Below are 16,752 nucleotides of genomic sequence, written 5' to 3'. Positions count from 1 at the left end.
GCGTAAACCAAAGGACCTATTCCCCGGTAAACCCGAAAGACGTACAGGCAATTATTAAAGCGATTGCAGACAGGGGGATTAATTCTGCCATGGTGTCCTGGGGTGACGTTATGATTCTTGTATCCCCATTCACCTGTTCTGTGCCTTTAAGACCGGCTCTGAAGAGTGGAAGTTTTGTTTGGGTTTCTCTTATCAGGGACACAGAGACAAGCGGTACATAAGGCTGTTTTTTCACTTCTGGCTTGCTTGCTGCTTTTGCTTGCTCTCTTTTTCTGCTCTTGCTTCTGCTTCTGCTCTGCTTTGCCTCTGCTTATTAGCTAAACAGTCCATATTCCATCCTGGACTGTTTCTCCTCTCCTGTTTCTGTGACCATCTCGAACCTGCTCCGGACTGGGACCTGGGAACACCGAAGGTTCGGCTGCAGCAGCTGGCCCAGCGCCGGAGGGACTGAGAACAGAGCAACCACCCCCGAAAGAGACTTTCTGATTTTGTCATCTTTCTCAAAGCGGTGTCATCTGGTATTGTTCATTTTGTGTGCTGGGGGGGCTGCTGTGCCAGTCAAAAAAACAGGTTCTTTCCACCTCTCTCCAAGGAATTTTTTCCCGAACCGGTTGGGGGGCGGGGCTGTGTGGGTTTGCTTTCTGGAGGGGCCCTCCTTTGCAGATTCTTTAACAAATTTGCCCTAAACCAGGACACATGGTTTCCACACTCATTGACAGCGTTTTTGGAGGGGATGACATGCTACCTTTTGATATTAAGCAGACTTGCAGGATGATTTTCGATGGGGCAGGGATGATTGTTTTTAAACAGGAATGGGAGGACAACTGTATAAAGCAGCTAGCTTTGGTAGCCGGAGCAGACTATCCACTGCACGTCTCCAGCATAGAGAGGCTAATGGGCACAGACCCTACAATGATTACCCCTCAGGCGCAGGCTGAGGGCTTGCGGGCCCATGAGGTTATGACAACAACCCGTGCTGCCCGAGAAGCCATCTGTGTTGCTTCCAAAGTAATAGCCAAACCCTCCCCATGGTCAGCTATAAAACAGAGTGAGAGTAAGAGCTTCACTCAGTTTGTGGACCGCCTTCAGGCAGCATTAGATTCCACTGCATTACCCTCGGAGGAGAAGGGTCCTGTGCTAGCAGAGTGCCTACGCCAGCAATGCAACTCAGCCACCAAGGACATCTTAAGATCACTGCCACCTGGGTCCAATGTTGCTGCCATGATCAGACACGTTGCAAAGGAAGAACACCTAGCTCACATCCAAGCAGCAGTTCGCACTGCAATAACCAGTGTGATGGCATGCCTTAAGTGTGGCCAGGCAGGCCACGTTGCAGTAAACTGCCCCAAGGCAGGAAACAGCACACCTGCACAGGCTATATCATGACAATCCTGCAGCCGACCCATGATGCCTGGGTCACGGGCCAAGTGGGGGCAGCGTATGTTCATCTCACTCGTCGCTACATCTGGGCGAACATACAAATTATCAGACTCCCAGCTCCAATATCCCAATCAGTCGGACCCAATCCGGTTCTAGCAATGAGTAGACCCAGCAAGGGGATCGCAGCTAAGGGCAGTTCTAACCACAAAACACAGATGTCCAAACTAGCCTCTCCATCCGATCTCTTAGCCAAACCAACCCTCTCCAACCCATTCTTAAGTGTGTTAAATGCTACCTTCTTATCGCTAAACCAATGCGACCCAAACTTCACAGAATCATGCTGGTTATGCTATGATGCACAACCCCCTTTTTACGAAGGTGTTGTCTTCGATCTCCCATTCATCTTCTCAAAGTCAGACAATCCACGCCAATGCAGATGGGACACCCCCTGGAGAGGCATTACCCTAAGTCAGGTTACAGGCCAAGGCAAATGCTTTGGCAATGCAACCTTGGCAAAGCCGATGGGCAACGTCTGCTGGGAATTCGTCAGATTTAAGGGGGGAAAGTTCCAGTGGGTGATCCCAGCTGCATCGGGAATGTGGGTCTGTCAATGATCCGGGGTAAGCCCATGTGTACTCCTTGACAAATTCGATCATTCTACTGACTTTTTTGTCCAAGTTCTAATTGTCCCCAGAGTCCTGTATCGCCAGGAAGAAGAGGTGTACCGCTTGTTCGAGGAACCCAATCAGCTCTACAAATGAGAAGTGATAACAGGCGTCACCATTGCAATGCTCCTCGGTTTAGGAGCTACCGGCGCTGCCACAGGCATCTCGGCCCTTGCAAAACAACATCAGGGACTGGCACAACTGCAGATGACTGTCGACGAGGACTTGCAGAGGATAGAGAAATCCATCTCTTCCCTAGAAAAATCCCTTTCCTCACTCTCAGAGGTTGTCCTCCAAAACAGGAGAGGACTGGACCTCTTGTACATGCAGCAAGGGGGGCTGTGTGCTGCCTTGAAAGAGGAATGCTGCTTTTATGCAGACCACACCGGAGTCGTCAGAGACTCCATGGCCAAACTGAGAAATCGGCTAAACCTGAGAGAAATGGACAGAGAAGCTCAACAGGGCTGGTTCGAGTCGTGGTTCAACCGGTCCTCATGGCTCACCACCCTGATTTCTACCCTAATAGGCCCAGGTACTATAATCTTACTAACTCTAATTTTCGGGCCTTGCATATTAAACAAACTGGTGCTATTCGTTAAAAGGCTTTTAGAAACAGCTAACATTTTGTTTCTCGAGCCCCGACAATTACTTTCAGGCGTGCCAGTTACTAACACACTTGCAATTTTACACTAATTCTACTAACCCATGAAATTTTGTAATCTCTACATTTTATAGCTTTGTAAGATTTTTACTAATCATGAGGGGGGGGGGGAAATGTGGAGAGTCAGGGATCTGCGTGCAGAAGATCTCGGGCTGTACGGTTAGATAGGAAGCCCCCCTCACCCTGCAGTCAGACCTTTGCTCCGTGCCTGGCCACACCCAGCCGGACGTAAGCAGAAGGAAATGACACTGACTGCCCAAGCCATTATAAACCCCTGAGACCCCCCAATAAACGCCATTTGCTGTCCACCACGTTGGTGTCAGGAGCATATGGACCGAGTGACCCTGGGCTTTGGGTCACCGTGCCGGACTCCGAACCAGGTCGCCACGCCGTAACAGCGAAAACTGGGTACAAACCTGCAACCATGGATCCACACCAGAAGAAGTGAGCAAGGCCGCTGAACTCGGTTGGAAGCAAGGTGTTTGTTATGAACAAAAATTCTGCCAATTTTTTCTGTGAGAAAAAGGTTACCACTGTTGCTACTGGGCTGCTGCTTGTGTTATGGTAATTACGGGTTGTTATTGTTAATAGTTGTTTTTGTATCAGTAAAAGCCCTGGCTGGGGCAAGTTAATGGCCCTTCTCTGAGACAATGAAGGGTGGGGTACCTCCTGAACAGTGAGGAGAAGAGACATTGGAGGGGGGGGATATGCAAAATACCTCCAAGGACCAGCATGCTTTGTGGGGCCACTGCTCCAAGCGTACTGAGAAAACCCCAAAAACAACGAGCCACCTAAGAGTTGAGAGATTGGAGTGATGTCTGGACGTGAGGAGCGGAGTGCTGGGCCTGCAGAGATGCGGAACACCTTCGGAGTCCCTCTCGCCCTGAGCACGGGAGTCTTCCCGGAACTGGCAGCAGACAGAGCGAAACGGGGGAAAAGTAAAAACGGAGGGTCACGACGCCCTAAAGGCTCCCACGAGAACCGGATCCCCAGCTCTGCTCCTAGTGGAAAAAGCTGCGCATATCCTTCTCCTCTGAGTCGCCCTGGGAGAGACGACGGGAAGCAGCAGACCCATCCGAGCTGCCCAATCCTGAGCTGATCACTTAAAATAAAGGCATTAAAAGGAGAAGAAGTCTCCTTGCCCTGTTTATTTCTGTGTTAATCCTGGGTCAGGTCCCCAAATTGTGAAAAACACGTTCACCCTCCTGTGAAAATGCAAAAAATTTAATAAAGGGCAATAGGAGAAAAAGACAGTAAAGCAAAGATTACAGCCAGGTGTGTCTTGGCACTCAGCCAAGAGCACACCTTCACCTTTCAGATACCCCTTAAATACCTTTTCCATTACATCAGCCTGTTGCATATTCATAGATCCTTATGCATATCTATAAACTAGTTTACATATTCCAGGAACTATTTTACATGGCCCCGGCTTGGGTCCGCCTTTTTAGAGCATGCGTGTTTCTTGGCTGTGGTTTTGGTGCCTTCGCTTTATCACTTCCAGGCTTGGGCCTTGGTCCATACTTTCTTCAGCCGGCAGATGCTGATAGCTGTCATATCAACAGCAGGGTACTCATTACATGTTCACTGGATGTTATCTCAGTCAAACAGACAGTTCACTCATAACTATCAGCTACCACTACTACTATGTCTAAGTTTTTGTTAATAGCAGAAATAAAAGCAAAGTTATTTTAACATTATATATATAACATTCATCCTAATATTTTTGAAAAGCCAGCAATGTAATATGTATTTATAATAGCAAGGAAAGTGTATTTTTATAAATACATATTATAATATTGGCTTTTTGCAAATATTAAAAATGGATTTTATATGTATAATATTGAATATAACTTTGCTATAAAGATTTAATTTTTATTTCTGCTGTCAATAAACTTAGACATAGTAGGGAACTAGCTGATATAGTTATGCTTATGGTAATTGAACTGCCTGCTTGGTTGGGATAACATCCAATGAATATATAATGAAGACTCCTGCTACTATCAGCACCTAGCATCTGTAGAAAAGTATGGACCAAAGCCCAAGCTGGAGGTTTTAGTAAGAAAGGACTAAAACCACAGCCAAGAAATGTGCGTGCTCTAAAAAGGCAGATCTGAGCAGGAGCCATGCTAAACAGCTCTTGGAACATGTAAACTAGTTTGAGGAAAAGTTTAAATATGTATAATTTTTTATGAATATGCAGTAGGCTGCTGTAATAGAAAAGGTATGTAAAGGTTGTCTCCCAAATAGCAGGTGTGCTCTTGGCCGAATGCCAAGCACCCGGCTGATGGCGATTGCTGAAAGAGATGTGGACTCCATGGTTTGCACACATGAAGCCATTTATTGATTCGCAAAGCTGATCTTATATACCTTTTCAGCAGTTACTAAAAATAGCACTACTATAACTTTTATGTAACTAGGTAACATTGCTTAATTCAAAGCCTCGTACAGACCAGTGCAGGTATGTGTTATCTTATATGAGTTCTGCTGACCCAAGCACATCGTACCAAGCACACCGTTATTTTCTGCATTCCTTCTTCAGGGTTCTGCTTTCTCTTGCCAAGACTTGCAGCCTACTAATGCTAACATATCCACTTCTGTCATGAGCTGGACAGCGCTCCCAGCTCAGCTTTCTAGCTGTATTCCTACATCTCCCCCTTTCTTTTCCACCATTAAAATTTTCTTTGTGGATTTATCAGTCTCTGAACACATTGCAATACACATGGCAAGCACATCATCATAAGCAACAATATGGCTAAAATATAAATTCCTCTTTTAGCTAAATGTTTAAGCCAGCCAATAAGCCCCTAGCCACCAAGTATATGTCCAAGCCAGTCACTATCATCTACTACTCTTAATTTGGTTACTCTATCTCAAAGGACCTGTATCTTAGCATGAATTGACAAGGAGTTGTCAGAAAGGTTCATGCAACATAAACCTTCAAAGTCTTTGCAACCATGTCCATGTGCCAAAAGCAAAAATTCTATTGCAGCCCTATTCTGCAGCGTAGCATGTCTCACACTATCAACACCAGTTAATAAGCCTGTTAAAACTGAGCTAGTAGCGTTAGTTTGTTTTCCAAGTCAACAGCCAAGGTTATTTAATGTTTTTATTGCATGTGCCTTGCCTATGGATGGAATAATTGAGGCAAACACTCAGGCTCCAAGGTTCCAGGATTCGACATTATCATTGCAATCTGGGCTAAACATGTGTGCTACACTTTGCTTGTACCAATCTGTGTAGAGATGGTGAGTCTTCCAGAAAGAGTGAAACATGGTTAGTCACTCAAAAGTGCAAAGGCCTCCTGCAGCCCTTCCTGGTATTCCTTTCCAGGCTCTATTTCTACATATCAAGAATATATTGTCCATTAACCCAATAGAAACCATCCCAGGTAAAATTGGCTGAGGCAGGGTATGATTACACCAGGCAGAAGCATTGCCATAAACTCCTGTGCCTGAAACATCAAGGTTGAATCTTTAATCAGCAAAGGTTCCACTAGTGAGATTTATAAAGAAACACACAAAAGGCTGTGTGGATCCAAAAATGTCCAATTCTTGAGGCGGTAGGGAAAGACTAAAAAAGTTAGAAACTTTATTTACCCCTAATCCTCTGTCATTAGCAAAATACCATCCAGCTGGTCTATTAGCCTTTTTGCGATACTTATCATTGCACCACCACATTGGCTCAATTCAACCTGGGGCGGCACAATCCCTGTGCATTGTCTCATATAAAGCATCCCATTCACCTTTTCCTAAAGGCATGGCTATTGGGCAAGTCTGGAAAGGATTACTAGGGGAGGTCATGGATAGGCACAACGTAGATTCATTCAAAGCTTAAGCTAGCATAAGCCACACATTACATTCTGGGAGGGATGGCGTTGTGACCACCTCTCCTTTGTTGAGAAGGAGTCCTACCGGAAGGACCAGCATGAGAAAGCAGATCTAGCTCCCAAAAATAGTGATGTGGAAGCCAGCCATGCTCCTTCCTACAAACCAATTTTAAAATTACACAATCACCAAAAGTATAGTGCTAAGGATCACACTGTGGGCAATCCTGATGTCGGTATTCTGATTCACAATACCACTTCTTCTGGCACTTATGACACAATGTCCACGCTTGGTGGGAATAGTCTTTGCAAATAAAACAAGGAATAGGGTTATTTTCATATGTGAGTCCAAGCCTCCTTTCACTCGGTCTCTGCTGTTTTCCCTGGAGGGAGACTTGTTCTTCAATTAGAACTTGAACTATTTCTGGAATGAGTCAACTGTGCAGCTCGCAAAGTGGTGAGAGGTTGATGAGTCCCCTTGGGTCAGGTAGAAGCTGGTTCAGATGGTTGTGAGCTCTCGGTGGATCTGAACACAGTGGTCTGAGCAAGAGAAGCTGGGGGGGGGGGTAGTGCCAGGGTGATCAGGATCCTCAGGAGAGGTATGCAGGGATTCTCTGAAGGGTCTGACATTCTTGGCTGGAATCCACCTCAGACTGTTTTCTGTAGCAATACAAGCAAAACCTCTTCCCCATGTGACAAGGGGATAAGGTGTCATGATTTTACCTGTTTCTGGGTCCTTGATAAGGACTGGGGCTTTCTGTTTGACTTCTAACTGAGAGTTATTGCCAAAATGTCTTACAATTGCGGAGTTAGGATCCATGAGGGAACAATTAAAAAAGTTTAAAACATACAATGTCTTCTGTAATCGCTCTGCTGGGGTAGCATTCCCCATTCCCCCTTTCTGTTGCAACAAAAGAAGCTTCAGTGAAGCATGGGCCCCTTCAGTTATGGCTTGAGCCACTGAGGAATGAGGAATCCCCATTTTGTATGTTACCCCCCCAGAGGGCAAAGAAGTTTGCCACCCTCTGGGAAATATACACTGGGCCATTATCAGTTTTGATTTGTGAGGGGATTCCCAGGACTGCAAAGGCACTCATGAAGTGACAGTAAACTTCTTTTGCGGATTCTCCTGTATGACAGGATGCAAACAAAGTACCTGAAAAGGTGTCAATATAGGAATGAATGTACTTAAGTCTGCCAAAATAGGGGAAATGAGTCCTGAGTTGACTATATGATGATTTTATCCCCAATTGTCTTGTTCTGTTTATGCTGAATAATAAATTTTGCACCTTGAAGACTTATTCCAGAGAGTGAAGTGGGGAGAGAAGAAATACGCAGTTTTCAGACACTGCACTCACTCCTCCACATTCCTCCTCCTGGACTGCTGTTGTCTGCAGATGGACAGACAGCGAGACAAAGGTCTCCTTTGCTTTTAGTTAGTTTTAGCTAGTTGAGGCAGAGAAGTTCCCTGGACTGTGGGTTTTTTTCCCTTTTCTGTGGTCCTGTTTAAACCTGCTCTGGACTGAACACCCAGAAGAGCACCTGCAGCTCACGCCTGTGGCCTACTGGGTCGGGCCTGGGCCGCAGCATTTCCAGTATCAGAGGGACTGATAAGAGACTGAGTGAGCTGAGCTGCAACCCGGAGAGGGGACTTTTCTGAGTTTTTCATCTCTTTTGGAGCAGCAAGAGGTTTTATTGTTTAGTATTGTTTAGGTTTTACTGTTTTATTGTTTAATAAACAGCTTTTCCCTACTATTCTCTAAGGAGGTATTTTCTCCTGAACCGGTTGCAGAGACGGGCCAATTGAATCTGCTTTTCTAGAGGAACTCCTTTGGGGGTTCTCTCCCAAATTTGCCCTGAGTCAGGACAATCTGTTTGCCAAATCTGAAGGCTTTCGAGTCCTCTAGGGTTAACACATCCTGCAACAGAGGGGAAGGAGTGTCTTTGACAGTCTGGGTGCACAGCCACAATACTAGCAGCTTGGTGTGTGGTCAATTTAAAGGCACAGGTGAGCGCAGCAGCATTCTGGTGAAAAAATGAGTGACTGAGTTTTGCCTTGGCAAAGTGGTCTTGCAGTTGAACAGGTAACGCAAGTAAATCTGCTTGTCAGTTTCCCTCTGCAATAAAACCGGCTAAAGTTGTGTGAGACTTGACATGCATGACAAAGTAGGGGTGCTGCCTAGTATCTAAAAGGAAAACAAGTTGTAACCACTGAAACAATTTCTTGTTGAGCAAATCCTTTAGTACAGCAGCTTCAGTTCTTTCTACAAATCCTGCAACGTAAGCAGAATCTGTTATTAAGTTAAGAGGCATGACAAATTACTGAAAGGCCGGCACAACAGATTCCAAATCAGCAATCTGGGGAGAACCTGAAACAGTAGTGACATCCGAATCCCATCAGCTGAGATCAATGTTCCACCAAAGCAGTACCGACTTGTGGGTGCAGCCAGATCCATCTGTAAAGACAGTCAAAGCTTGTAATGGGACCTCGCTTCTCTTGGGTCACGTTAGGAGATTAAAGCTGGTTGCCACAAGCTTGTGCTTTGGAGGATGTGTAGAAAGCTGTCCAGAGAAGTCAGTGAGTGCCATTTGAAAAACTTCAGATTGCTTCAACAGCAACTGTAAATAGACAGTAGTAATAGGCAAACAAATCAAACAAAAATCCACACCTGCAAGTGTGGTGAGCCTCTGTCTAGCTTTTACAATGAGCAAAGCAAACATCCCATGTTGTGTGGTTACATGTTTTGACATCTGGTGTGGTAAAAAAAATCCACTCTGATCAGCAAGGGGTTAGGTGCTTTAGGATCCCACTGAAATATCAAAGCATGGGGTTGCCTAGCCAGATTCAGAATTATTAAGGAAAAGGGCAGCTGGGGGGCCCATCAGGCTGTTTGCTGATTCAAAATAGCATCAGCTACCAGTTGCAGTGCCTGGCAGGCCTCTGGTGTGAGCTGCCGAGGTGACAGGAGATCTGGTTCCCCTTTCAGCAGATCAAACAAAGGGTTCAGGTCAGCATTTGATATTCCTAGCAAGGAACGAACCCAATTAATTGAACCCAAAAGCTTTTGAGCATCATGCAAGGTGTGAATGCTTGTTTGAATCTGTAAAGGCTGAGGAGAAATACTCTGGGTCCTAATGCACCAGCCCAGGTATTTCCAAGGGGGTTGACGCTGGATTTTTTCAGAAGAAACACAAAGCCCTGCTTGGGTTAAAGCAGCAATGACAAGGGCTAAGGCCACCTCCATGACTTCCTGTTTCTCTGCTGCAATACGAATGTCATCCATTAAATGATATAATAAGGCAGTAGGCATCTTTTGGCGAATGGGGCTGAGGACCCTCGCAGTAAACCACTGGTAAATAGGGGTACTGCATTTCATTCCTTGAGGAAGGACAACCCAGTGTTATCTTTGCAAGGGTGCTTGCATGTTAATGCTTGGAACAGAAAAAGCAAATTTAGGAGCATCATCAGGATGCAAAGGAATATCAAAAAAGCAGTTTTTTAAGTGCATAACTGTTAAATGCCACTCTTGAGGGATCATGGTAGGGGATGGGAGACCAGGATCTAGGGCTCCCATGTCCTACATGGCATCATTAATTTTGCGGAGGTCTTGGAGCAAGCACCACTTGCCAGTTTGTTTTTTAACTGCAAACACAGGAGAATTCCAGGGACTGGTAGAGGGGACTATATGCCCCTTCTGAAGTTGTTATTGGACAAGGTCAGGGAGTGCGCATAATTTAGGTAGTGGGAGGGGCCATTGATCCACCAGAGAGGTGTTTCTGTTTTCCAGGTTAATTTCAGGGTATCACGCACCACAATGGCCCCTATTAAAAATCAGACTGAATTTTAAGATCCCATTGAGTAAGTACATCTCGTCCCCATAATACCATGGGTACAGGCAGAACAAATGGTTTTACAGAGGCTATGTGACCTAGTTTGGGGTACCTCTGTGAGGGGCCAAGTGAGGGGCCACTTGGCTTGGGAGATAACAGTGACATCTGCTCCAGTATCTAAAATACCAGTGAGTTTCCCCCTGTGATGACAGGGTACATTTGCAAGTGGGACCTTCATCAGAAATCATCTGCGCCCATAATATTTGTGGAGTTCCTGTACAGCCAAATCCTCCCATCCTAGTATTGCATTCTGTTAAAGGGGATGACAAACTGTGTGAAAAAGGAATCGATTGCCCAATATGTGTACCTTGAGAGACAGTACAGAGTGGTAAGGGAATCCAAGCCATGATTTTAATTTCCCCAGCAGAGTCTGAGTCTATAACCCCCAGCAGGACAAAAAGACATAAAAGGGTAGTTGAAGACCCCCCCCCCACCAGCAAAGAACTTTTCTGGGGTCCTGGTGGGCCAAAAATTCCTGTAGGTAGTAAATGAACAGAAGAGTCAAGCAACGTTACTGTGATTGAGGTTGTCAGGTCCAGTCCAGCACTACCTGCAGTTGCTGGACGAGGACTTGAGGCGATTCTCTGTTCGGTAGTCTCGGTGGCTGTGCTTGCGGAAGTGGCATCTGTGGCGTCAGCTGAGGGGTTGTTGTCAGCTGAGGCATTTGTGTTGGAGAGCGGCGCCAGCTCGTGCTGTGGTTCCAGTTTCCCTGGATCGGGCGACCTTCAGAGTCATACTTAGAGCGACATTGGTTAGCAAAATGACTACCTTTATGACACCATGGACATACATCAGGGTTTTTTTGCTTAGCTCCTTTCTGAGCAAAGCAGTCTTTTTAAGGTGGCCAGGCTTGCCACAGCTGTAACAAAGTGCTGAAGTTCCAGAGGCACCTTTGACGGCCGCAAAAGCTGCAGCCATAGCTTCATATTGATGGTGTATTGTCCCAATGTGGTTGAACACTTCAACCATTTCAATAAGAGTTGGTTCTTGGTTAGGCAGGGACTTAAAGAGCTTTTTACCATCTATGTTTGTATTTTCAACAGCAAGCTTTAAAAGCAACATTTCACGAGTGTCTGCATTATCTATTTGACGTTCGAGTGCTTGCTTAAAGCAGTCAATAAACTCAATGTAGGGCTCCCGAGGCCCCTAGACAATGGTTGTGAATGCTTTCTGAGGTGTTTTTGAATTGGGGACCTTAAGAAAGGTGTTGTATTGCACTAAATAGTTTTTTAGCTATTTGCACTTGGTGTTTGGAAATTTGCACTGTTTACATGATTTGTATCCTATCACCACATGGTCTTCCCCTTTCCCCCCCTCTAAGTGCCAGTCTTGGTGGTCTCTTCCTGGTTTACCCCTCCCCTTGCCCCTCCTCACTTGTATCCCATTGGCTGTGGTCCTCTTCCTCCACCCCCCCATTCCCCCGGGTTTAAAAGTCTCCTGCCTTGAGGCATCGCTCTCTTTTTCTTCACCTGGGGGGTCACCTGGATGATCTGATGTCTCCTATCAAGTAAATAAATTTAGGACTTTTGTCCCTAGTGGAGAAGAGCGCTTCTCGTCTTTTGCCTTTTGTCCTATGTAAGATTGTGTGGGCTGGGGTCCATAGCTAGCTGGATTGGACCCGAACAGCCCACCATGCATGGATTCTTACAGAAAGGCTTGGCGAGCTGCATCTTGGGCTCCATCAAGGTCTTCCCTTGGGCAGTCTCACGCCTGGGCAGCAGGATCTCTGCACGGTCCTGTTCCCATAAGCTGCCTGATTGTGAGGGCTGCCAGGGTCTCATTAGCCTGACCCACACAAGTTATAAGAAGTCTTTGCAGACCTTTCTCCCACAAGCCATATTGAATGGGAGATAGCAGCATCTGAGAGAGATTTTTTAAATCATGCGGGGTCATTGTGTGAGCAGCAAAACCAGAATCTAGCATGTTTGTAAAATACAGTGAGACGATACCATGCTCTGTAACTGCCCGTTGGAGCTCTTTAATTTCTGGGAAAGACAGCTGATACCAATGAGCAGTCTGTTTTCGGGTTCCCAAATATATTACTGGTGCCACAATTCTTTCAGCAATGTCAAACTCTCCCTCCCTTAATGCTTGTTGTTTTAAACATACCCAGTTGTCATGAGGGTCAGGGGGATAAAAATCAGGTTCTTAGTCAGGATCGATGTATCCGGGGTCAAACGGATCCTCCTCAGGACTCTTTTGTTTGCTTTCCTCACTGTTTTGTGGACCCCAGCCAGCAGCGAAAGCCCCTACAGAGCGTGAGGGGCCCCCCTCCCTTCCCCTCGTAAGAGATGATGTGGAGGCTGAGGGTCGCATTCGCCGTGGTGTGAGAGATGGAGATGCAGTCTCTTCAGAATGTATGGAATTCTGAGACTCTGCTGTAAAGGAGGAGCAAAAAACTTTATCAGCAGTCTCTTCAGATTTTAAAGAGCATTGAGCTTTTCCGTAGAGGGAGAGTAGGCATTCCTTGCAGCCTGGGAGTTTTCTTGAGCCTTTAAGGTCTCAAAAATCACTCACCAGAAAGGCATCATTTCTGCAGCTGCTTTACTTCCCTTGGTAACAGAATCCCATAGCTTAATTCCCACTTTGTCCCACAGATCTGTTGTAAAGACCATGGATTTGATGATTCCTGGGATCTCAGCAGCTGCCCATCATAATAGGAATTTGAAGTCATGTGAGGGTACAGTTTTGCCATGCTGTAACAACAGCTTAGACATCAGTTCAAAAACATCTTTCCTGAGCAGATATTCCCTGACCCATTGTCCCCTGCAGCAGCTAACCTCCTATATCCCGGAGGGGGTATCTCACCTCCTTTATCCTGACGGGGTTAATTACTGGTCGGCTCTCCTGCTTCCTCTTAGCAGCACTTAGTTCTGCAGGGCTTGTCATCAGTCACTCGGCTAGGTGATTTCTGCTTCCTCACAACGAGGGCACCATTTGACAGCGATTGACAAAAGAGATGTGGAATCCATGGTTTGCACACATGAAGCCATTTATCTATTCGCAAAGCTGAGCTTATATACCTTTTCAGCAGTTACTAAAAATAGCACAACTATAACATTTATGTAACCGAAGCACGGACAGAATGACTCTCCAACTAGTTAAAGTTGAAAAGAAGGGTATTTATTATAGTGCCGGATGCATGTAGAATATTTTCCAAAGGCATACATGAGGAATTGGAGACTCCTGCTCTTTTTATACAGAAAAGGTTTTACATGTTCACGTGGTTTCTAAGGACGCATAATACATAATCATTACCTGCCCGCTTTGTATTATAAGTAGCTGAATATCCATTACGGCTGCGCAATTATCCTCTTTAATTGGGTCGGTGGGCTTCTGGGGAGGAAGTAAGACGTCTTCCTCATGGTAAACTCTTCACCCATGTCAAGTTGGCAGGGCTCCTTGACTTGCTGGTCACAGTCCAAACCTCGTCTCATTCTTAGAAGTCACTAGTATATATTGCTCCTGCACTCTTACAATACTTCATATATCACCTGTCATTCCCACCCTTGTTTCAGTTATCCCCACCTGGTATGGATTGATTTTCTTGTTAAGCTCTAATCACAGTATATGATCTTTGCTAACTACATTTCTAACTTAACCCCTTGACTCATAACTAGGTAACATTGCTTAATTCAAAGCCTCGTACAGAGTTGCACAAGTATGTGCTATCTTATATGAGTTCTGCTTACCAAGCACATTGTACCAAGCATACTGCTAACTTCTTCATTCCTTCTTCAGGGTTCTGCTTTCTCTTGCCAAGGCTTGTGGCCTACTAATGCTAACATATCCACTTCTGTCATGAGCTGGACAGTGCTCCCAGCTCGGCTTTCTAGCTGTATTCCTACACCCAGCTGTTAAAATTTGCTTTATTATCTTTGTATCCTATTGTCCTTTATTAAAATTTTAAATTTTACCAGGAGAGTGAACCTTGTTTTTCACAATTGGGAGCTTTGTCCAGGATGTAACACCTTGCCTGCGAGACTCCAGGAGATCCCGAGCAGGGAAGGCGTGCCTCACGGAGTTCGGTGGCCCACTCCATTTCTTCTAGCGGGAATAGGTGGCTGCAGGTTGACACCCCATGAACAAGAAAGAGACAAATAAAGCAAAGGAAAGGGAAAAGGCTCCCTAAGAAACCGCAGTACCTAGCCCCACAATTCTTGTGCACTAGGACCCAGATAAGAAAGAGGATTCTAAGTATTTTTTGGGGGAGGCGGACACGGGGGATGAAAGGTGTGTGAGATGTGGGCTGGCTATTCTGGACCTGTGAAGTGATTGTAGGGTCTCTGAGGGCTGCGATTCCATTTTTCATGAGAAACTCAGCCAGTGAGGAGATGAAGCAAGAGATAAAAGGAGTGAGAAATTCCCCTGGGGTAACTGGGACGGGCCTGCAGGAAGGGGTTGGACCCCCTGGAGGAAGGGAGCCAAGGGTTTCCGAGCACAATCCACTAGGAAATGGGACAAAAGTGAGGGCCCCCTAAATGTTCTCAGATTGAGGGATTGGAACACACAAGAGGCTATGGGAAGTGTGGGATACAATACCCAAGAGACTCTGGGGTTTGCCAACAGCATGTGAGATTTTGCAATGCCTATGGGTGGATATTAACAAGTGACTTAAAAGTAAAGGTACTTTATTATTGTGTTGTCCTGTTGTGAGTGAGAATGAGTGAGATAGACATATTAAAGAAATAAAAGTGAGTACGAATGAATGAAAGTATACATAATATAGATTGTTGATTTAAAGTCTAATTTTATTTTCTGGAGAGACATGGATTGTATTATATTATTGGAGAGGAAAGATTTTCTGTGCTGTGAAGGGTGGTGGTGTTCAAGCTCTCAGAGGAGTGGGTTAGAGCAGGGAAAAAGAGGCCAGGGACGAACAGGTAAAATCCTGGGGAAATGGGACAAAGAACCAGTAAGTCGCATTCAAGGAAAAAAGGGAGTAAAAAGGTGCCAGCAGATATACCCCAAGAGAGTCCCCTGGGAATTAAGTTAGCTAACTGGTTCCTTGTACAAAGGAAAAGGATAAAGTAAAGATGATTCAGTATTATACGATAGAATGGACAAAAAAGGAAATAAGACCCAACCACATATATTGGCCTAGATAGGGGTCTTTTGAAGCTTGGATTTGCCAGGCTTTAAATATATTTGTAAATTCAAAAGAACCATTTGATCTGGAAGAAAAAGAATATGCCTCTTGTTGGACAGGAGACAAAGAACCCCTGGGGGTAAAAGTTTTTAAGATATCAGAAACCCCAGAGACAGAGAAAGCCGAGGAAAAGAAAGAAAAGGTCTGGGACCCTCTGGAAATATTGCTTCCCCTGCCTATGCCAGGAGTTCCAGCTCCCCCGCACATACCGGGTGCCCCCTCTCCTGCCCCTGCCATGGTCTTGCTTCTACCGCATGACCCTACCTCTGTCCACTTGGCAGTTCCGGCTTCACTGCCGACTTCCACTCTTTCCTCCATCCCCTTGGTGATTCCAGCTCCCACGGTCCAAGTGAACCCCCTTCCTAGTGGAGGGGCACTATACCAAAATACTAGGAGCTCAGATAAATCCCAAAAGCAGCTCGATAATCCCTTCCCTACCACTACTCCAAAACAGGGGAAAAGGGTTATAAAGATTGAAGAACAAAAAGGCTGGGATCAAGAAGTTAGTATATTCCCATTACAAGAGGTACATATGGGAGGGATTCAGGTGGGGAGAGGATTTGTAAATTCTCCTTTGACCTCTTCAGAAGTCAGAAATTTTAAAAAAGAGATTAAAGGTTTATTGGAAGATGCCATAGGTACAGCTGAACAATTAGATAAATTCTTAGGTCCCAACATTTCTACTTGGGAAGAAATTCAGTCAGTAATGAAAATATTATTTTCCCAAGAGGAGGCAGATGATTAGAACTGCTAGAATGAGAACTAGGCAAAGAGAGCATCAACAAGGTCCACTGAGGACCAGAAAATGCCAATAGCATCTCCTAACTGGAACCAAAATGAAGAGGCAGGGCTAGAACATATAAATGATTATCGTAATCTGATAATCAGAGGAATAAAAGAGGCAGCACCTCAAGGGCAAAACATCAGAAAACTTTCGAGGAACAGAAGGGAAAGGAAGAAACTCCAACTGAGTGGTTAGAGAGGCTCCAAAAGAATATGAAACAATACTCTGGAATAGACCCTGAAACCATAGCAGGGCAAGCACTATTGTGAGTTAATTTTTTCACTCATACCTGGCCAGATATTAGACAAAATCTGGAAAAAAATGGAGGACTGGCATGATAAACCCCTAAATGATTTATTAAAAGAATCTCAAACAGTTTATGTATGGAGAGATGAAGGA

Source organism: Zonotrichia albicollis, chromosome W (genome assembly GCF_047830755.1).
Source record: "Zonotrichia albicollis isolate bZonAlb1 chromosome W, bZonAlb1.hap1, whole genome shotgun sequence".
NCBI lineage: Eukaryota > Metazoa > Chordata > Aves > Passeriformes > Passerellidae > Zonotrichia > Zonotrichia albicollis.
The sequence above is the reverse complement of the archived record's forward strand: the minus strand, read 5'-3'. Positions refer to the sequence as shown.